Consider the following 24106-nt stretch of genomic DNA (forward strand, 5'->3'; position numbering starts at 1 on the left):
AAACAGTAAAGTGGTGAGAATTCACCAGAGAATTGCAATTTTAACGGAATACTTCCAACACCATCACTACTTTGACCCACTGGAGTGGTTACGGTGCCAGGAGTGTCCTGCTACTGTGCCATGGTAAGTAGTCAAACTATTTTAGTTTGACCACTTACCTGGGTAGGCAGGTAAGCCCCTGCTTCTCGTAGCTCTACAGAGTTCAAAGTGAATTTAAATTTTTAAGCAAAAATCGCTGATCTGAAAAAAATCCTTAACCTCGCTGTTTTGCCCAGATCAGCTAATTTACCGTAGATTTTAATTTCCTAGCAAGAGTTTGAGATTCCCTTTGAAATCATGACAATTCACACTTTAGTGCACCAACCTGTGAAAGACAATTCACACAAATTTCCAGTTTAACCTGCTTGAAGAAACTGACAGGCCGCTCCCTGGGCCTTGATGAAATCGGTTTACACCTGAAATAAGCTGATTCACGTTCATAGCCCCGGGCCAGCCCAGGCATAACTATGCTGCTAGGAATGCAAAATACATCATGTTCTCCTGAAAACATATCACTTCTTAATTCAGCTGAGTGGCACATGATAAATGGCTCTTATTGTGTGAAGTTCACATGCTGCAGGACAGTAATTAATTAACCACATCTCCGGTTGCTGAAGCAGTATATAGTTTCAGGAAAACAAGTTTGTTTTCCTGACACTATAGTGATCCTTTAAATTAGGCACCTAGGTTTTTATACTGATTTTTTCACAATTCGTAAGACAAGGTAATCACATTTACAATACTAAGACACAACTAAATTAACAAATACAATAATAAATAGAGAAAATCTAAAATAAAAACCATAAATTATTTTTATTGAGACAAAGACCCTAATCCGGGAGTAGACAACCTTCGGCACTCCAAAAGTGGTGGATTGCATCTTCCCTGATGCTTTGTCAGCATTCAGGGCCGACTTTTCCCATAGACACGCTGGGCAGTTGCCCGGGGGCCCAACCGCGCTACCCATGGGACAAGGCCGACAGGGGAGATCCTTTCATCTCCCCTGCCGGCCCATGTACAGCCGGTCTCCCTCATCGGCCCACAGGCACTTTGTAAGGGCAGAAGGAAGGAAATATTGTTCCTCCCACAAGCAGGTGAGTCAGAGCGTTGCCGCTCGTAACTATGGTAACACTCGGACCTGCCTGCTCGCAGGAGAACTAAAGGCAGTCTGCAGCTGGAGGAGCTGCAGGACAAATTTCCCTCGCTACCAGAGGACCACCAGGACTGGGGGGGACATAAAACTTTTATTTATCAATGTTCTTAAATTAATAAAATATTATTTTTCTCCCTTATCACCCCCACACACACACTCACTGCACCCCTCACACACACTATGCACACCCCAACACAAACACACTACATCCCTGGCAAACACACATCGCACCCTTCACACACTTTGCACCACTACACACATACACACGTTGGGCGCCAAATTGATGTAGATTATTTAGAAAATAAACAAATATGTTCAAATGTCTATCTGTTCCTGTCCAAATCTGAGATGATTAAATTGCGTATACGCAGAAGTAAATTCACACTGACACACGGAGTTCAGGTTAAAAGCACTTCGAGAAAATTTAATGGCATCTGGTTAAAAGCGGGCTCGCAGACCCTTATAAGAGCAAAATTACATCATCATTGAATATCAAGATAACAACAAATAAACATCATTAATTGGATTAGGTGTTAAGTGGCTATGTCAATGTCCACCCATCAATATTATTAATTGGCTCAAGTACTAAGTGGCTGACTAGGTGTCCTCCCACCGGGAGGTGGCGTCATTTTGGACACGGGAGTGGACAGATGGCTCAAGCGCCATCTTACCCAGCACGAGGCTTACTCGGTGGGAAGGGGGGCTTGGGCGTCATTTTGGGTAGTTAGTGATGTCAGACTCGGGGTCAGGTTCAGGGTCTTTTTTATGAAAGAACATTTCATTAGAGCAGTTTCTCATGGCCTAGCTATGGTATACTTTGTTTCATATTACAGGAACTTGATAATTCCGGTGTTAGTCATGTCCTTCTAGAAAATACATTCTCTATTCAATATTCTAAATGCTGTTAGGAAATCTGTCATGTAATGAAGTTAAAATGGAGTTAGTACAAAAATTCAATACAGGATCAATAAAGGTTTTTAATAATTCTACATCAGGGGGAGAGATTGACATCCATCACACACACACAATGCACCCCTTGCACACAGAAAAACACACAATGCATTACACACACAGACACAAGCAATGCAACCCTTACACACAATCAATGCACCCCTTACACACAAAGACAATGCACCCCTTGCACACAGAAAAACACACAATGCATTACACACACAGACACAAGCAATGCAGCCCTTACACATACAATGCATTCCTTACACACATATCAGGACATCCGCTACTCCACCTCCTGTGAACAAACTCATTAGTGGAACATGAAGGTGGACCCTGGGACCCAGACCTTGAGCTGTGTAAAGGGCGTTAAAAAAATGGAGCTGCTTCCCGTTCTCTCAGAACATTGATTTTTGTGACCACAGTTACAAACAGCCTCCAGAGAGCCTGTTCTACACCAGACCAGTGGAGCCAGACTACAGCTAGAGCCCATCATCATCCTCATCTGGTTGTAAGTAGGCAATCTAGGATATTATTCGTGGCACTAATCTCTAATTTACCTCACATTAAAGAAACACTATAGTCCCCAGAACCACTGCAGCTTAATGAAGTGGTTCTGCTGTCTATAGCCTGTCCCTGCAGGCCTTTCAATGTAAACACAGCGGCACTGCAGCACTTGCGTTAGTTAACAGCAGATCATATGGGTGGGGCATTGTGATGTCATATGGGGTGGGGGGCGGCAAAAATCCTTGCACCAGCCCTCCATGCACCCTAACAATTGACATGTATTGCATAGATTTTGATGCACAGAATCTCTTTGTCATTGCACATAATGGTTAAAATTGCCGCCATTTGTCCCTGGCTAAGTGCGGTCAAAGGGAGAGTTGTATTTCCTATTTCAATGTCCAGCTTTGTGAGGCAGAGTTTGTGCAGTGAGATCTCCCTTTGCTGGTTTCAAATTGAGATTTGAATAATAGCAGTGATAACCCTGCTTTCCACATACAGTCTATTCATCCTGCTAAACAGAGGGTAATAGGATAAAATGGAAGATTCCCTCTCCTGGTCTGGGATGGGTCTGTCCGGAGACATTTTCCCATGCAAGTGCTGCAATTTCAGAAACTGACATTTTATTTTCTTTAATTTATTAATGTCTCATCTATTCAGTGGTGATGGTAGTGGTTTAATTTGGAGTAGGTAGGGTAGAGAGCTCTTCTCTGTGTAAGAAACACTGCTGTTTAATTACTTCCGGAGTCGTTTCATGCTGCCAGGAAGTGAATGTCATTGATATTCGACTTGCCTTTTCCAACTTTCAGTTTTGGTTTTTATTTCTGTGTCACAGTGCCACCTTGTGGCATTTTTCTGAAACTTCTTTTTAGAGGTCCTCCAACTTCTTCAATTGTTATTCTGTAATGTGTTGGGTACACACCCTTCCTCTGAAAATATACACCTGGGAGAAAAGGGGTACTGAAAGATGGGACATTTACAAAATAGGGAATTGTGCAGAATTTCAAACATAATTCTAAAAGTTAAAGTGACACTAAAGAAAAGGTACCAAAGCAACTTTATCTTAATATGCAGTTTTAGTGTATAGATAGTGTCCCTGCAGTCCCACTGCTCAATTCTCTGCTATTTAGGAGTTAAATCACTTTGTTTTTGCTAGTGAGTCATAGCCTGGGAGTAGTGACTATGGCTGCATAAACAGAAACAAGAGTGATTTAACTCCTAAATGGCAGAGAATTGAGCAGTGAGACTGTAGGGGGGATTATCGATACTTTAAAGGGACATAATGGGGAGAGGAGCGATGTAGTGGGGCACTATAAGTAGCTACAGTGCTAGAAAAAAAATTGTTTTCCTAGTACTACAATTTCACGTTAAACTAAAGATTTTGGGTGCTTAGAGTATCCCTTTAAGTCAAAACGGAATATTATTGAACATAGTGGATTGGAGAGGTTTTCAGCATTACTATATGCAGTTTAAAATTTTGCAATGCTGCTCTCAATTCAACACAAGTCACCCAACTGGAAAAGAAAATGCTGAAAAGGGAAGTGTCCCTGACTTCGGCTTGTTACTGACTATTCTTTCTATGTTAAATCTAAGGCCCAGTAATAAATGTATCTATTTTTGTAAAAAAAAAAAAAAAAATTCATAATTTTGGGGAATTATTTTATCTTTATAATGTATAAATCTATATTATCAGCTGTGGATTATACTCAGTCAGTGCTCTACCTTCCCCTGCAAAGAAACATGAAAAAAGCTAAGTCAGTAAGTGGTGTGGTGTTTGTTACATAGATTATCTCCAAACTGCCAGTAAAAACGTCCATGGATCTACATGTTCTAGGCAGGATTTCATTGTACTGGATCCTTTTTGTGCTCCTCCTTATGCTGAAATCGATATGGTCTGTATGGGAATTTTCACAGAAAATTTATGAGTAAAACCAGGGCTGGTGGAAGGCCATTTTAGGCACTAAACAAGACCAGCTGCCTCTCCCCCACCCCAGTCCTTTGTGTGTCTCTCCCACCCCAGCTCTTAGAGTTATATAACGCTGTCTCTGACCAGGTAAAAGGTCACGCGAACATGCGTGTGTCGTCACGTTGTTATGGGCAAATGCAAATTTTACACGTTTTAGAATGGAATGTTGTATTTCTTAAACTGTGTACTTTGTCTTTAAGAGATATTGCAAACTGACAGGTGTTAGAAATGGAACATATTGTTTTTCATAGATGTTTCTTTAAGCAATAACCTCAGTGCATATTATGTTAACACCATTTTGTCCTAGATGAATTACAATAACAATAATGCATAAACAAGCTTCAAGGCTATCCTATGACTCTTTCAGTACAGAATATACTGTGGTAACCCTAAGTATATAAGGATGTTCAGACTGTAAAGTGCCATCTTGAACTAAGTCAGGTAAATTTCCATGACGTATACACCCTTTAGTTATGGCCTTGTATTTTTGCCAAGTTAAGGGAGATCCTAAAATGAATAAAGTAAAAGAAGTGTTACTTTTTCATATATGAACTACGGTAACCCTAAAATGGAGACACCTAAGGTATAAATAGGTGTACTTTTAAATGTTAAGAAACAGAGGAGAGACTTGGAGACAGACGCCACATGATGACATGTTCAGAAGGGTATGTTAACCTATTAATGATATTTGCAGCTTAAGCGCAGGACTTCTCTTTTTGTATTTGTATTTACTTTGTATCACACAGCCTGGTTACAATGCTGCTACCCATCCCATGTGTTCCCTATTAAGGGTTAATAAGTAAAGGGGTGTATATAAAAAATACCCCTTTCTGTCTCATTAGAGATATCTTTGCCAGAAGCTCAAGGAAGCAGGCTGAAGGGTCAGTGTTAGGACCCGCTTAGGGGGGGTCTGCCTTGACGTTGGCAGGCGGGCATCCCTCCAATGGCCATTGGAGCAACTAAATGACCTCCATTTGTCTAAATATACATAGGGATTAAGGAAAAAGCGCAAGTAACATTTTCTTTTCTTTGGTTTTTACTATATATTGGGGCTGATGTGTGTTGTAGTCCTTGCAGCTTAAGCGCAGGACTTCTCTTTTTGTATTTGTATTTACTTTGTATCACACAGCCTGGTTACAATGCTGCTACCCATCCCATGTGTTCCCTATTAAGGGTTAATAAGTAAAGGGGTGTATATAAAAAATACCCCTTTCTGTCTCATTAGAGATATCTTTGCCAGAAGCTCAAGGAAGCAGGCTGAAGGGTCAGTGTTAGGACCCGCTTAGGGGGGGTCTGCCTTGACGTTGGCAGGCGGGCATCCCTCCAATGGCCATTGGAGCAACTAAATGACCTCCATTTGTCTAAATATACATAGGGATTAAGGAAAAAGCGCAAGTAACATTTTCTTTTCTTTGGTTTTTACTATATATTGGGGCTGATGTGTGTTGTAGTCCTTGCAGCTTAAGCGCAGGACTTCTCTTTTTGTATTTGTATTTACTTTGTATCACACAGCCTGGTTACAATGCTGCTACCCATCCCATGTGTTCCCTATTAAGGGTTAATAAGTAAAGGGGTGTATATAAAAAATACCCCTTTCTGTCTCATTAGAGATATCTTTGCCAGAAGCTCAAGGAAGCAGGCTGAAGGGTCAGTGTTAGGACCCGCTTAGGGGGGGTCTGCCTTGACGTTGGCAGGCGGGCATCCCTCCAGTGGCCATTGGAGCAACTAAATGACCTCCATTTGTCTAAATATACATAGGGATTAAGGAAAAAGCGCAAGTAACATTTTCTTTTCTTTGGTTTTTACTATATATTGGGGCTGATGTGTGTTGTAGTCCTTGCAGCTTAAGCGCAGGACTTCTCTTTTTGTATTTGTATTTACTTTGTATCACACAGCCTGGTTACAATGCTGCTACCCATCCCATGTGTTCCCTATTAAGGGTTAATAAGTAAAGGGGTGTATATAAAAAATACCCCTTTCTGTCTCATTAGAGATATCTTTGCCAGAAGCTCAAGGAAGCAGGCTGAAGGGTCAGTGTTAGGACCCGCTTAGGGGGGGGTCTGCCTTGACGTTGGCAGGCGGGCATCCCTCCAATGGCCATTGGAGCAACTAAATGACCTCCATTTGTCTAAATATACATAGGGATTAAGGAAAAAGCGCAAGTAACATTTTCTTTTCTTTGGTTTTTACTATATATTGGGGCTGATGTGTGTTGTAGTCCTTGCAGCTTAAGCGCAGGACTTCTCTTTTTGTATTTGTATTAATGATATTTGCAAGCATTTAGTTTAATCTTATAAACTCTGCTATAAATTATTGTAATGGATTTTATATGTCTATATTTATATAATAAATATCTAAAAGACAAAACTTTATTGCTTCCAAGACAATCCTTATTTTATATTGTATTCTCAATTATTTATATTGTGGTGGAATTTCAGTGAAATGTAAATTTAGTAGGCCGAGATTTCCATGTGGCATATGTGTATGTTGTGTCAGTTAGTTAGCTACACGTAGCTAGGATACTGTCATCAATGTACTGAGCATGTGCAGGAATGCAGGAACTGAAATTGCACTTTTCTCTCCTTTGTCTTGGATGAGCCATGTGGTCTGACCAGATGAACAAGTCTATACTCTGCTCATTGATTGGTTAAAGGTATATGTGGGCGTAGCTATTAATGGGAGGAGTTATAGTACTATAAAAGGAATGTACCCCATGTATTTGTCTCTCAGATCTGTTTTGGAACGATAGTTCATCTGAGGCCCGATTGGTATGTTAATAAAGACTTCTTACTTCCCGAAGACCTGCATCCATCTCTCTGTGTTTGGCTTCTGTAAGTTTACTCGGTTACAATATATGTTAAATAGAGGATCTCTTACACTAACTATATAAAATTATAGCTAAGATATCTATATGCTTTAAGACGTTATAGTGGTAAATAAGGGAACCAGCCACGGTTACAACGTCATTGACACGCAGGCACATTCTGGAATCACATGACACATGTTAGCCAATTAACTTTAGGGCTACCTAAACCTTCTATTACTGTTTTACATTGCCCTGTCGTGGATTCCAGTAGGTTATGAAAAAGCGCGTTTATTGAGTATGTCTTCTGTAATTTGATCTTGGCTTGTTCCTGACTACCCATATTTCTGATATCTTTGACCTTTTGGCTCTCTATTTGTTTATGATTCTGTCTGTGTCCCTGACTTTGGCTTGTTACTGACTATTCTTTCTATGTTAAATCCGGCCATTCTAAGGCCCAGTAATACATGTATCTATTTTTGTATTTTCTCAGTGTTTTATTTAATTTTGTGTGTTGGGCCACAATTTTGTCCTGACACCCCCCCGTACCACAGCCCTCTGTGTGTCACTCTCCCCCACCCAAGCCCCTCCTTGTGCTCTCCCCCCCTACCCACTGCTCACTTCCCTCCTCCTTGTATCGTATCCTAGCCACAGACCAAGATTGAGGAGCTTGTTTTACTTACCCGGTCTGACAGGAAGCAGTTTGGCGCTCTCTGAGAGCACTTACTGTCAGGCCAGGTAGAGGATACAGAAGCTCCTCTACCACGGTCCACGGATCAGTCACGCTACATGAGATGACTGGCAAAAGAGGAGCACTGTGCTGTGCGCTCCCATCATGCCAATTACTAGGACATTGCGCCCTCGGGGCCAGTGCGACCAAGCAGCTGCTGAATCCGCCTAGAAGTCGCACCGGCCCAGAGTAAAACAGGATGTTTATGTATGAATATTTTAAAGAGACACTATAGGCACCAATTGAATTGTATTGCTTTTGGCCTATAGCATTAGCTTTGCAAGCACATACAGTTTTCCTCTAAGAATAGGCAGGAATTCAAAGTGAATTTCAAATTTGATGTCAATTCAGCTGAACTGGAACCATAGCCGACTGGGAGAATGTCTCACTTTGCATTTACTTTCAGTTCCTAACAATTCACACTTTAGTGAGTAACGCTAATAATGTATGGCATTTTGAAAAAATAAATAAAATATAAACGGTTTGAGACATTCTTACTGCTTCACCCAATCACCCTGCACCTAGACACCCCACACTAGTTCTAGATTCCTTCCCGCAGCTAAAGCAGACATTTGGATTCTGCTTTAGGTATGTCTGGATTGTTCTTGGCGCATTATCGACCAATGAATAATCCTAAAACTTGCATAAAACTGACATATCTGCCCGTAGTAATAATATTTATTTATAAAGTATTTTACCAGGAAGGATACATTGAGATTTCTCTCGTTTTCAAATATGTCCTGGGCCACAAACATAATAAAGTGGTTTTGGTGTTTAGAGTGCCTTGTTAAAAACATACCCACCATACCAGTTCAAACTCCACAGACCAGAATGAAAAGCTCTTGGTTTGCCAAGGTACTTCCTGGAACGTAACGTGTATGAAATTGCTAAAAAATTAAGCAAATATTGTTATTTTGGACTGATAAGTATATGCATGCATGATATTAGAAGAAAAGGTGTAATCGATTTTTTATTATTGCACTGCAGACAGCCCCATGATGATGGATTTCCCAAGTAAATGGGTTAATCTCATAAGAGCAGACATTAAGTTGCTAGAATTAAACCTGTCAAAAATGAACTACATTGGTGCTGTAGCAGGCTTATGCAATATATGATCATACACTGTAACTAAACCCCCTTTGTGTTAAAAAAAACCCCATCGTTTATCGAGTATGTAGAATTTTACCATAAGATACAGTCAGGGCTGGCCCAAGACATTGTGCTGCCTGGGTCGAAGGACGATATGTTGTGTTGTGAGCTCTCTGACCGTAGTTAAGGGATAATTTGCAAACTAAATTAATTTACAATAAACTAACTTAATTTACAAATCATTTATACACAATTGAGGGGTATGGTTGCATATCCCAGCAGTCATGTATACACAAGAACCAGTGTAAAGGGGTTATTTAAAAAAAAAATAAACTTTTAAAAATCATTTACCAAATAATAAAGTTACATATATCAACTTCTAAATAGATGGTATTTGACCCCAGCACGAATGGTAAAAATGTTCTCTGAGGAGATCTTTTTCTGTTGGAGATGTGGTCGATTAGATATGAATGAAAGACATATTTGGTGGGATTGCCCATTGATACAAACGGGTTGGGTATCAATCCTCTGAAATATTAATAGGCTTTTAGGAACAAGGCAAATATGGACAGCTGAGATGGTGTTACTACATCTCAATCTACTATCTTTGGCTTTAAATAAAAAATGTTTACTTATTCATATACTTCTGGCATTTAAATTGTCTATAGCCAGAAATTTTGTGGACCCAGGACATACTTGAAAACGAGAAAAATCTATGTATCTTTCCTGGTAAAATATTTTATAAATAAAAATAAATAAATATGGCACGGGTAGTATCTAGGCAAACTACAAAAGAGGTTTTTAAATATCAGTGTAAAATGGAAGGGACATTGTGTTCACATTTTGTATTAAGTCTAAAAAATATAAAATGTGGGACAAGTGGATTGAAATTTTGGATTCAACACCATGAGATTAAAGGGAATCTCCAGTGCCAGGAAATCAATCCCCGGTTACTGAAGGGGTGGAAACCCCTTTAGTCACTTACCTGAGGCAGCGACGATGTCCCACGTCGCTGTCTTCTCCTCCGCACCGCTCCTCCTACTGACTCCGTCGGCCGGTGGGCGAGACTGATCCCGCCCACCGGCCGGGGAGACCTAATGCGCATGCGCATCAATGCCGCGCATGCGCATTAGCGCTCCCCATAGGAAAGCATTGAAAAAGATTTTCAATGCTTTCCTATGGGGAAATGAGCGACGCTGGAGGTCCTCACACAGTGTGAGGACGTACAGCGACGCTTTAGCACAGATAATCTGTGCTATAATCCAGGAAGTTCCCTCTAGTGGCTGTCTAGTAGACAGCCACAAGAGGTGGAGTTAACCCTGCAAGGTAATTATTGCAGTTTATAGAAAACTGCAATAATTACACTTGCAGGGTTAGGAGTAGTGGGAGTTGCCACCCAGACCACTCCAATGGGCAGAAGTGGTCTGGGTGCCTGGAGTGTCCCTTTAAGTTTCCTTTTTCGTTTGTTTTAGTGTGAGGTATATGGGTTTTTATCCTTTTGCTTGCTCTCCTTTGTCTATTTGAAACATTGCCTGGTAGAATATATAACACACTTTGTATCCATGTAGGCGGTCTCCAGGACTAGATGCCCTTTAAGGTTCCCTAAACTAATTTTGTCATCTTAGTGTATTGTCGCCATTAAGACTATGCACACTGGTAATTTATGTGACGTTAATGACTTTATTAAAGGCTGTTTTGTATTGTCTGTATGTAATTTATTTAAAAACTTCAATAAAAATTTAATTTAAAAATAAATAAATAGTTACGGATAAGAAAACATTGTCATAGACATTTTCATTTAATAAACCTTTTACATATAATAATATCTACATGTTCTTTATATGTGTTTCCTCATGTATTGTATATGTGTGTATATTATATATGTTGCCACTTTACCTATGCATTGCCATACCATACCAACCTTACATTGCAGCCACACACTAGTACATGTATGTTACACGCACGCATATGCACATTGATACGGGTACATGCACATACACAAACACACTGATGCACAGAGACACACACATTGACAAATAAGGGCTTACAGTGTTCATGTGTGTATTTCTAAGTGTATCTGGCATTGTCAACCTGTCTATGTGCCTAAGAATGTGTATCTAACGAGTATGCTTGTGTGTGAGTGTATGTCTCTGTGAACATGTGTATGGGGTACTTGCTTGCAGTCTGCTGTGTGTATGGGAGGCTTCTGTAGCCTTTGTGCATTATATTTATGGCAAAGCTATGTTTCATGACAGTGTGTGTATGATGACTGTCACAGGATGAGTAAAGGGGTAACTGTGGCAGGGTGAGTGTGACAGGGATAGGGGGTGAAGGGTGGGGGTGAGTGTAACAGCATGAGGTAAGTATCACAAGGTTGGGTTGAATGTGTCAAGGTTGGAGGAGATAGTGTGACAGGGTGAGTGGAAGTGAATGGGACAGTATTAAGAGGGGTTAATGTGACAGGATGAGTGTGGTAGAATTAGGGGAAGAGTGTGACAGGGTTGTGGGCAAGTGTGGCATTGTTGGAGGTGAGTGTGACAGGGCGAGGAGAGGTGTGCATGACTGGATTGGTGGGTGATGGGACAGGGACAGTGTTGCATAGTTGAGGGGAAGATGAGTGTGACAGGATTGGGGGAGGGAGATTAATGTTATACTTGAAGGGGATGAATGTGAATGTGTAATTAAAAAAAATACATTTTGTTTTATATATACACACACACACACATTTTGCTCCCTTATCATACCTCCCAACACAATATAGACTCTATGCACCCCCTCACACACACACACTACACCCGCTCACACACAGTCTATATTTAGCAGTCTGTGTGTGTGTGTGTGTGTGTGTGTGTGTGTATTCAGATGTATCTGTGTGTCAGTATTCAGAAGGCTGTGACAGCATTCAGCAGTTTGTGTGTGTATGTATTGCATTTGTTGGAGGTGCCTATAAATATAAGCTTAAAGGGACTCTCCAGGCAGAGGATATTACTCACTTGGTTTCAGCGCCGGGAGCCTCGTGAAGCCGCGCCCCCTATTTCATCAAAATGACGAAATAGGCGGGCGCGAGCAGGGAGCAATCAGACGCTTTCATTTGGAAGCGTCATTGCTCCCTTGTGTGCATGCGCGGCTTCGCCACACATGCGCACATTCTTCATAGGGCGGCATTCATGACAGGCAGGAGAGAGAAGGCGCGCACACAGTGCCTTCTCTCTCCTGCACACGTCAGACATATTTTAATACGTCTGACGTGTACAAGGCCTTTTTAGGGCCCTACATGATAGGAAGTCCCTCTGGTGGCCATCTGAAAATACAGTGTTTACATTAGATTGCCTGCAGGGAGCTATAGAGCTCCCCTGAACAACTACATTAAACTGTAGTTGTTCAGGTGACTATAGTGTCTCTTTAAATTTTTCAAAAAATTTGATTTTTATTCCTGTGAGTGGTTGTGAGGGCAAGGCCCCAGTGCAGCGCTTTGCCCGGGGGCCTATAATGCTGTTAAGATGGCCCAGTTAACACTAGACCTTAGGCGGTCGCCTAATTCGGCCAATTATAGAACACCTCTGATCAGATACATACAGTGACAAACATACATAGTCAGATATATACATATATACATTTAAACACACACAGATATACACACACCAGATGCACACACAGTCAGATATACACATAGATACATGTATGCACACACACAATTATATATATATATATATATATATACACACACAAATATTTATACATGCACACAGATTTACGGACAGTAACACACACAGTCAGATATACACATAGATACATTTATACACACACAGTAAGATAATATATACACAGATACATTGATGCACACACACAGATATACATACAATGACACACACAAATACATATTCACACAGCTAAATACACAAATGATTTACAACATGCATATTCTTGGCCACGCTCCTCCTGTTCCCATACTTTTTTGGTGCATGAGGAAGTTGGCTACTCTGGGGTCAAGTCTGGACTGGAGCTGGCTTAGTGCTTTGTCATGGCATTATTATTATTTTTTTCATTGAAAATAAATTCAATGCAAATTCAAAGCTGCCTTTATGAACACTTCATAAAGATTTTATCTTTTTGAAATACTCAACTTTCTCTTTTTGGCCCACATGTTGCGAAGTCATGTGTTTATTCATCCCATTTCTTTAATTTCTATAAAATCGCACTTCATATAACAGTGAAAAAGTAACTCAACTTGTACTGCATTTTATAACATAACTGTGATCATTAGAGTAAGAAAAATGAACCTGTATTGCTTTGTATTAATATCCTCCTCTCAGACATGTAATATCAATTAGTCAGTGTAATTTTATCATTTGATTTAACATCAGCAAAGACTCAAACATCACATAGTTGTGACACAGCAAAAGGTAATGGAAGACACATGCTATAGTGAACATGCACACACAACAACACGATTTGTGAAACAGCAGCATTTCAATAAGTGAGCGAACACAATTACTAGCTAATCACACAGCTTTCAAACATGCCATTAATAATGTCTCACCAGTGATACCAAAAATACAAACACAAAAATCACTCAGACTCATGCTGACATCCAACTACGAAGATAATCGTCAAAGCAGACAGTTGGCCAAATTAATCTTACATAGCATCATGTGACATTACACTGAAAGATAAAAAAACATGTTTTAATATTCCATGCCAAGTCACCCGATGTCACAGTACGATGCATTCATTTCAAGTACTCAAGAAGATGAACAATGTTTGGACAGTTTAGTATACAGACCCATGTGTGAACCAACCTGTGTTTTACTTTTAGATTTCGACTGATAAAACAGTATTTGTTGCAAGGTTGCCAGGTCTTGATGCTGTTGGACTCTACCTGGAATGTCCTGCCAGGAGTGATCATATACACAGAGATTCCAAATAAAATCTAAAATAAAAGGCTTGTCTTCAAACTACAGGGCAGCACTGTCTACACACAGACCATTATCATAACAAGTAATATGTGCCCATGGGATTCTGGAATTTATATACCCCTCATGCCTGAGACAGGCAGTTCTAGTCACCGAACAGGAAGTTTAAAAAAATATATATTTTAGCCCTGCCACTGGATTGGTGCCCTACAGGGGGTGTATCTCGGCTGGTGTAGAAACATTCTGGCGGACTGTTTGTTCACTATTGATTACGTGGAGGCTGCAGCCAGATGCTCTTTGCGTTGCACAGGGCTGAAAGCCATTAAGATACAGCGTGGTGTCATATCCCGGCGGCGGACACACTATGAATGGCAGAGAGAGATGAAACATATATGCAACTGCTGGTAATTGAAATACTTAATGGAATGTGTGGTGTGTTAGTGTAAGAGAATGTGTAGTTTGTGTGTGCATGTTAGTGTCATGTTGTGTGTCATTGTGCAGCATGTTTGTGTATGTATCAGAAAGTGTATCACAATCACATATTGCCAGCACAAACCACAAATAAACACAGTCAACATTTACCTGTAAATGATAGGAAGAGTGGTGTTACAGTATTTATTTTTTTTTACTTTTTCACAGTAAACAACCATGCTAACATAAAATTATTAATAACTGAAAGTATATAAAAATAGAAAAAAACAACAACAATAAATAAAATACACCCAAATGCACAATAAAGGAACTATGCCCAAAATATAAAAAATAAACATAAGAAATTAAAACAATTTCACGCGTAGTCTATACAACACCCAAGCTTTCAAAATAAATAAATACAAAGTTTTCATGAATGGGCAAAAGTCCCTTAATAATTATAATGTCCATAAAATCTTTCTCTCTTCATGATTGGGCTTTCACTAGCGTTCTATACACTGAACAATTGTATTCACCACCATCTTCTTCCCCTACAGCTTGTGAGTACACTACATAGGGGGGCTTTAAAGGACTGCTTTTACAGGGCTGACTCACAGACAGACTTGCACTTTCTTATGTTGTTGTTAGTTGTTTTTTTTTTTTATGCATGCTTGCACTTTACCTTACTCTTTTATATACTTGCGTAGCATAGGAAATAGTGGAGGACACATATATATATATATATATATATATATATATATAATCCTTTCAAAGCTTCATGAAATGATTATTATATAAAACAAATTAGTTTTGAGGTGGCGGTTTTCCTTTAAGACCAGAAAAGAGAGTTGGTATGCTCTCTAAGCTTTTAAACACTGCAGACAAAACACCATGTTTGTTCTTAATCAATTAGCAATAACATGAGTTATAAGCATGTGTTGTCTTCTGTGGTATCCCCCCTCCCTTTTAACCTTTATATCGTTCATTTTCCGGTGGAGGTTAGTAGTAGTAGGTTAGTAGTAGTAACTTGTCAGTACATGCTCTTACAGAGATTGCGGCAATTGACTCGAACTCTCACGGGACGGCAGGGAGAGGCATCCAAATATGTTCACTTCATGGACAATTTCTAGACAAGGGATTGAGAACACAGTTAAAACCAATACAATGCAATAAAAGAAAAACATATATATAAACAATGCACAAGCAAATATAACATGGTTACAGTTTTAATTAAAACATTTTTTTTATAAATGGTGATATGGTGTAGGTTTGTGTAAATTTATTCACTGAATTGCAAATTGTCAAGAATTTCACATTTTAGGATAAAAAGACAACTGGATAAAATCCTCTAATTTGTTCTGTTTCAGGATATTACCACACATGTTTATGTTATAAATTATTTAGATCAGTTTTGTTTTAACTTTTTTGTATGGAGTTCCGACACTGACAAAATCTCTATAGCTTGATAAAATAGTATCTCTCACAAATTTACAAAAAGTGTTTTTGGTGTCCACATGCAATAACACTGTTTCTCCCAAAAAGTGATTATAGTGGAAAATATAAATATTAGCAACTTCCCTCAATAGCATAGGGTATGCCCGCAGATCTCCTATCTTCAATTCAACACATGTATAGTATAGGGCTATTCCAGCTAGGGAATCAAAAATATAACATAGTGCAACACTGTATAATAATACTGGATATAAAATTAAGTGCCATGTGATCACTCACACTTTGACATCAAATAAAGTACCTTCAGAAATATATTGGTGTGTGTCTTCTTGCTTCAATACTGAATAGATGATAATCTCATACAAAAGATAGAAAAATGCAAGAAAATAATGAAGTAACTGAGTAGATAAAGTACAAAAAGCAGCATTTATTACTTCTATCTTTTGTATGAGATTATCATCTACTCAGCATTGAAGCAAGAAGACACACACCAATATATTTCTGAAGGTACTTTATTTGATGTCAAAGTGTGAGTGATCACTTGGCACTTAATTTTATATCCAGTATTATTATACAATGTTGCACTATGTTATATTTTTGCTTCCCTAGCTGGAATAGCCCTATACTATACATGTGTTGAAAATCTCTATAGCATCAGCTTGTAAATCTACTACCGGTAGAATGAATAGACCTAAAAAAAACAACTGGGGGGCGGGGCTTGGATGCCATGCTGAATGGTCGCAGGTTGCATGAGCTCCTGCTTCAAACCGACTAAACAGCAATTTGTGTTACTAAAACGGCGACCCAAAGCTACACGAAGAACACCAAATGAAAGGGGACAACGGGGTGCACAAGAAGATGCCCCTCAAGCGACGTTTCTATTGCTACGCACCCGACACCCCAGCGAGGCCTACCAGCATGGCAGGCACAAGAGAGACGGGCGCTCTCCTGCCGCCAACAACGGTGAGATCCTCGACCCCAAGCCCTCGTTCCCCCCCCTATGGTCCGGTGGGGGATATCACGGACCACCCTCTTACAACCCCCATAACAAGGGGTACCCAAGCGACACAATCTTTGAAGCGAAAAAACACTAATGAGGCTTACAAAATGGCGTCTGGCCCACACACCGCAGCCATGTACAGCGCCAAAGAAGAAACTGAGCGCCGTCTCGATTACATATTCAGCGCTTTTTGGGGGAAGCTGGAGGCACTCCTATGGCCATCAGCCCAGGGAACGCCATCTGACGGCACAACGCATGGCCCAAAAGGGGAAGCCAGGGGGACGGGAAAAATCCTCCCCCCAGACCCCACTCTCAAGACGAGCAGGCATCCAAACCGGGCGGCTCCAAAGGCAGAAACCTGGAACCCCACAGAGAGCAGTCAAGAACCGAAAAGGACCATCAGGGGGCAACCAGCGAGCAAACACCAAAGGCTTCACCGCCTACTTACCAAAACCCTGCACAGGCCCCAGAGAGGCACAACCTTTCGAGACAGACCCAGCATGACGGACATAGCGGACCGACCGCAAAGGAAACCCAGCAGCCCGCGACCACACCAAGCAAGGAGACCTGCATCCGGGACTAGCCAATGCCCACTCAGTCGGTCAAGTCCTCGCACAGGGACCAAACTCTCCTGCACTCTTGGACTGTTGAAGGCATGGCGCAAGTACACAGCACAACACCCCAGCGAACACCTTACTTGCAACTGGCACATCGCCATATCTGAGCTGCCGGCTCTCTGCAGAACAGAACCCCGGCCCACAAGCCCAGCATACAGAGCCGGCATTGGCTGATTGACACGAAAGGCACCGAAGACCAGCCACTCTCCTGAACACCCATGGGCAGACAGGACATTACTCTAACCTGGCTGAATATAAGTAACTTGCGTGTTACCTTTCCTTTTATGGTTTATTTTATTGTTTCTCTTAAAATACTGCTGCTTGGAATGTAATGTGTACTTAATACCCCACAAAATACGCGACCTTCAGCGATGTTTTCTACTACCCACCGTAATCTAACCTTTGCACACGCAGTGTGGCCCGTTTATGCACCACATATTAACTAGTTTCTACTGTAAAGCAAAACATGCCACTACATAAGTACACACCAGTCAATCTACTGTTACTACCGACACTTTGCTCCAACATGTGTACCTCTTTTTATAGCTGGTATGACTGTTAACCTGTTATATCTCATAATTATAAAATGTGCAACTGTTTAACTAAGCAGAACATAATTTGTTAACACAGTGCCTACACCTATCTGCATATTATATCGTCTAACACATATATCGGCCTGCTGTTACTCAACATTTACTTAAAGCAAGTTTATTAACATAATCTTACATAATGCTTACCACTGTTACCTTTTGCATATACATTTAAAATGTGCTGTACTATCTAATGCCACTGTTATACTAAATGTGTTTATGCTCTTGCTCCTGCTGTTGTGGCAGCGTAAGACTGATTGTTATATGAGCACAACAAAAATAAAGAATCCAAAAAAAAAAAAAAAAAAAAAAAAAAAAAAAAAAAAAAACAACTGTCACCTCAAAACTATTCAATATAATCCTTCCATCAAGTTTTTTTCTGACAGTTTAGATTCTGACATTTATTCTGTAAAAGTATTACTGTTATTCAACCGCATGCTGGAAATGCAAGCATGTAGTGTACTATAACCTCAATAAAAATCTTCCCACTGGTTCCCATATGTTCTGGGACACCTGGAGGGTCAAGGTGGGTATCCTTTCCCTCGTATACCTAGAAGGTCTGAGTATACCCAGCCTCGCTATCACAGATCTTATACACCTTTACACCATACCTGGAGGGCTTGGAAGGAATATACTGCTTGAATCCCAGCCTTCCCTTATGCTTCATCATGGATTCATCCCTGCATATATTCCTTCCAGGTGTATAAGCCTCTGCAAACCTGGCAGCGAAGTGGGTAATCAAGGGGTGGATTTTATACAGCCTGTCAAACTTGGGATGCTCCCTAGGGGGGGCACAGGCTGTTGTCGTTGAAGTGTATGAAATGTATAATCATTTCATACCTCTACCTCGACATACATTGGGAGTAAATGGGGGTAGAGAAGATGGGGCTACTGCTCCAGTAGGAGCAGCTGGAGGGCTTCTTTATGATGCCAATCAGCATAGACAATGCCCAGAATTTTTTTTAATTCTGGCACATCGATGGGGGCCCATTGCTGCTTTGCCAAAAAAGTCGGGATTTGCAAAACAGAACTGATGGGCATATAAATTAGATTGGGTGACAATGTTCCCCAATATATCATCGCCCAGAAAAACCCCCATAAACTGCTGAGGGCTCAATCCTGCGAAACCCACATTGATGCCAGGATTTGCAGTGATATCTTGCCTCTGGCGATGAGGCACTACCCACTCCTCAGCAGTACTGCCAGCTGGAGCAGCACGTCTCCTTCTGGCAGGGGGACTAGCAGCCACAGATACATCATAACTAGATACATTACGAGCAGCAGACACTGTATCTAGTGATGTATCTGAGCACCTGGCAGGGTCAAAATCAGGGTCGGAGTCAGACATAGACGCGTCAGACTCTAGCTCAAGGATATACGCCTCCTCAGCGCTATACGACCTCTGTGACATGAACACAATTACTTTACTTAAAGGGACACTATAGTCACCCAGACCACTTCAGCTCAATAAAGTGGTCTGGGTGCCAGGTTCCTCAGGTTTTAACCCTTCACATGCGAACATAGCAGGGTTAATCCAACCTCTAGTGGCTGTCTTCCTGACAGCCGCTAGAGGCACTTCTGCGAAGCTGGATGAGAAATTTTAACCCCTTCAGCGCCACAGGAGAGGGTCCCCCAAGGATGACATAGTGTCAGGAAAACAGGTTTGTTTTCCTGACACTATAGTGATCCTTTAATGGACTGTCACAATTTTTTTTTAATTAACCCCTAAAAAAATGCACATATAGCAAAAAAGTGCTGCTTTGCAAGAGCCAGTGATTACAGTATATTGGAAGGCATGGCCTGAAGTTGTGGGAGGGGCTATAGACCTACAAAAGGGACTCCCCCCTTTCCCTACTTACCTTTGTGGGTCAGACGAATAGCCCCACCCTCCACTCCCTTTGTTCATATTTCCTCTATGTAAGCCCACTTTTTACCGGCCTACAGCATACGTCGGTTTCGGCACACCTCAACCGATTATTCCTAAAGCTACAACCATCTTATTCTATATCATATGAGAATGCCCCGAACACAAACTATATATATATATATATATATATATATATATATATATATATATATATATATATATATATATATATATATATATATATATATATATATATATATATATATATAGTATATATCACTGGCAAGATAGGGGTTAATGGCTCTGATAAGAGCCTTTGGGTCTTACAATTTTACAAATACCTACCTAAATCTCTCTACCTAAAACGCAGATCTCTCTCCCAATCTCACTAAAACAGAGGGAGGGATATCCACACTGACCAGAGTCAATATTTACCAATACTGACATGATCAGACAAATGGGGATCATAGTTAGAATAAACATTGTCATAGGGGCAAGCTCTGATTGGATGTCCCCAGCCTGCCTCTATGATGAAAGGCAGCGCCATCTTGGGAGCCACATTGCATGGGGGGGGGGGTTAATTTTTTTTATTTTCTTCTTTCTTCACTGAGTGCCTCGACCCCTTGAGGCACTCAGAATACAGGTAGAGCAACGAAAGACTGCCGGACGTCACGTGGAGAAACCAAGTGGAGCGATCACCCGGCAGTAAGGAGAGGTATTGCATGATGCCTTGACATCGAGGCATCGCTGCAATACCATTAGAGCTGCTGGAAGCGATCATGATCGCTTCCAGCACTCTAATTAGCTGCGGACGTATCAAGTATGCCCGTGGTCCTTAAAGGACCGTTTGTCGGACGTACCTAATACGTCCACGGTCGGGAAGGGGTTAAAAGAAAAAGTATTTCCTTTCAAAATTTGATGAAAGCATTTTTATATTGAATAGCTTTGAGGTGACAGTCGACCATTAACATTTTAAGGCCAGAAACAAAAGCAAGTTATTTTGCTATCTAAGACTTTGACTGCGGGAAAGTTGGAAGAAAGTTAGTCTTTTGTCAGATTAGTGGTGCATGAAAATGTTTAAACCTTTTTTTTTTTTTCAGTTTCACAACTAGACCGCAATGCAGGTTTCAATAGTAGTGATAGCATTTCTTAGAGCATCCCTAGAAATGAAATTCAGCTAAATTACCAACCCACGCACCAGCTGAGATGGCCGCAATGGACTAGCTCTTACATGGATGGGAGATATACTGTATCCAAACAAGGGTGTTTCAGAGACACGTAAAAAATGAAACAAACAAAAAAACAAACAAATGCAATGTAACATTGCAACATGGCGAGACATACTTGTGTCACAGGCAGTGATAGTGACTGTGGTCACTGCCAGACTCTTACTCGGTAATTCATTTAAACAGGAATTGTGGGGAAATTAAAATTTTAGGCTAAAATAGACACACGTCACAGAATCTCCAAGTCAGCCATTTTTCCAGTTTACGTTAATTTCCCCAGACATTCGTGTATTATCTAGATCAGTGTTGTCCACCTTCTTTGTAGAGATTTAGACTTTATTGAACCGGCATGCTTGGAGACATGCAGTGCAGACCTGATGCACTGAAAGGAAGGGAAGAGCATTGACAGGTCTGGGAGTGCAGACGCATTACTACCAACAGCGGAAAAGATTATTTTCTGCGTCTCTTCGATTGTGTAGCTGGCAGACAAGGAGGACTGCCTGTCAAACACAGGTACATGTAACCCTGATCTAACCAACGAACACCAACAATGCCACTGGCACTCTCGTACAAGTTCTGGGTGGAGTGACCTGCTACTATCAATTCTTAAAGTAGTGATTTTAATTGTGTGTTTTTTGCAACTTAAAAGTGATACTGCTGATTTAAGAGACTAAATACTGTATATATATATATTCATAACAATCTAGTCTTTAAAAGGGACAGTCTTAAGACTATAACTACTGCAGCCCATAGTAAAAGTTATAATGCTACACTGCGGAGGCTATCCTCCAGTTCTGGGTAAAGCCATTTTCAAGCTGTTTGAGCAAAATAAGTGTCACACCAAGCTCCCACAGCCCACCCCCACTTGCTATACTGCAAATATGCACTTTCCACCAGCACGATTTGCAGAAAGGAAGCTACAGTTTACTATAAAAGTAAACAATTACTCACTAATTAAACACCTCTCACTCATGCAAATACCATAGATATAAATAAATATAGCGAAAGACTCCCATCATGCCAGCATTCCCCTCACCAATAAAATTAACTTTTATAGTACATACAGCTATTATCTTTCTCACAAACCCTTTTTAAAATTTGCAAGGACCACAATATTTTTTTTGTATTTAACCATTAAAATGATATGATCTCCTCTCTCTTACAGCATGCTTTCATTTCCCTCACTCAGATGTGTTAAAGTTGAAAAAAGTTTAACCATGAGGACTATCACACGGCACACTGATAATCACTGATGTCATTGACAAAGCGACAATAAACTAGCTTTTAAAATATATCAGATGTTTTTTTAAAAAACATGCGTAATTCTTGCAAGTCAATAGGAGAATGAGTCAATAGATAGTTATTGTGCTGTCTAGAATAGAAAGTCTTGTTCCAAATCAATGGCGCAACAAAGTTTTAAACCTGTTTTAGTTCACAGTTTGTTTTCAGTTTCATACAGCTAGACCGCAATGCAGCTTATACGGTTTAGATATTATGTTTAGAATGTGTGAGAACATTTCTAAATAGATAACTCAGATAAGAAAATTACAAACCCACGTGTGTTTTTCCTGCACAGTCACGAAAGGCATGGATGTAATGTATCATGGGAACGGAAGGAAATTGCATCTATGATCACTTCCTGGACACGTAATGAGGAAGATTCTATAAAAAATTATATGAGGATACAGAATAAGAAAAACACCACACAATATTATATTATAGCATAGAGAGAAAGTTTTATCATAGAGTCTACCTCAGTCTTACTACAATCATAGGACTTAATTCACTAAACAGTGAGTTGAGGCAACTCAAACTAGTTTGGTTAACATAGCCCTATACTACTCTTCTGTAACCCCACTCAATAAATAAAAAATAATTTGTTCTTCTATATAAGAAGCTGTAAGCTATTTACTAGACAATGTTTTGTTGGAAATGCAAAAAAAAGTTAAAATATTAAAGGGATACTAGCTGTATTTCTGGCACTATGGCCCCCACCTCCCTCCACCCCGCCCTTCTGAATGGGAAGTTAAGGAATGGCTGCGTTCCTGCCTGGTGGCTCTACATGATTCCTGAAACTAACATTTCACAAGCCAGATGCTTGTGGGGGGGTCGAGAACAGCGCTGGAGGCAACTTTGTGTTTCAACCGCTCGAGGTAAGAATGTGCCTGGGGGCCTTCTGAAACCATAACAACTTAATGAAGATGGTGCTAAAACTTGTTTATTTAATTAAAATAACATTATATAGCATATATATACTGGTATCTGGCTAAACATCACTGTTTGTTAACTGAAGTGGTTAAACAAAATATCTTTTCAACGAAAAACAAAATCTGCAGAGATTAACTATGTCCCCGCCAGGCGCCAAGCCTTCTCTGATGCTAGGTGATCCTCCTGATAGTCAGCTGAGTGCTCTCAGCCAATAAATGTGCAAAGAATATGTGCAGAATGGACAGCAGCCAGCCGAAAACTCCTTCTTGGGGTTGGCTACTGTCCATTTATTTATTTTTTTCAATTTATAATTTTTTTCATTGAATTATTTGTTGAAATAATCATAGTGGTTACAGAAAAGCAAGGTATATGTAAGTAAGTATCACATGTGCTAGGCATCGTACACATTTAGTACCAGCAAGTAAAATAACTACTGACGTACTTATGACCTTGCTGGAAGTGGAATTACAGCAGCTAGCGAAGTTTAAGTTACCACGAGAAATAGTCAATTCTTAAATGGACACTATAGTCACCAGAACCATTACAGAATGTAGCTGTCCTTGTGCCTACAGCCTGCCCCTTGACCT

The 24106-nt window shown here is 40.4% G+C and overlaps 1 long non-coding RNA gene across 1 annotated transcript; it reads right to left on the reverse strand.

Annotated features, from left to right (window-relative positions):
- Positions 1 to 13940: 13940 nt before the first annotated feature.
- LOC134571978 (uncharacterized) lies at positions 13941 to 22968 on the reverse strand. Its single transcript, XR_010085220.1, has 3 exons — positions 22869 to 22968; positions 15607 to 15685; positions 13941 to 14510 (listed from the first exon to the last, which is right to left on the reverse strand). It is a non-coding gene; the product is annotated as an uncharacterized LOC134571978 (long non-coding RNA).
- Positions 22969 to 24106: the final 1138 nt, after the last annotated feature.

The sequence above is a fragment of the Pelobates fuscus genome, chromosome 8 (assembly GCF_036172605.1).
Source record: "Pelobates fuscus isolate aPelFus1 chromosome 8, aPelFus1.pri, whole genome shotgun sequence".
Taxonomy (NCBI): Eukaryota; Metazoa; Chordata; class Amphibia; order Anura; family Pelobatidae; genus Pelobates; species Pelobates fuscus.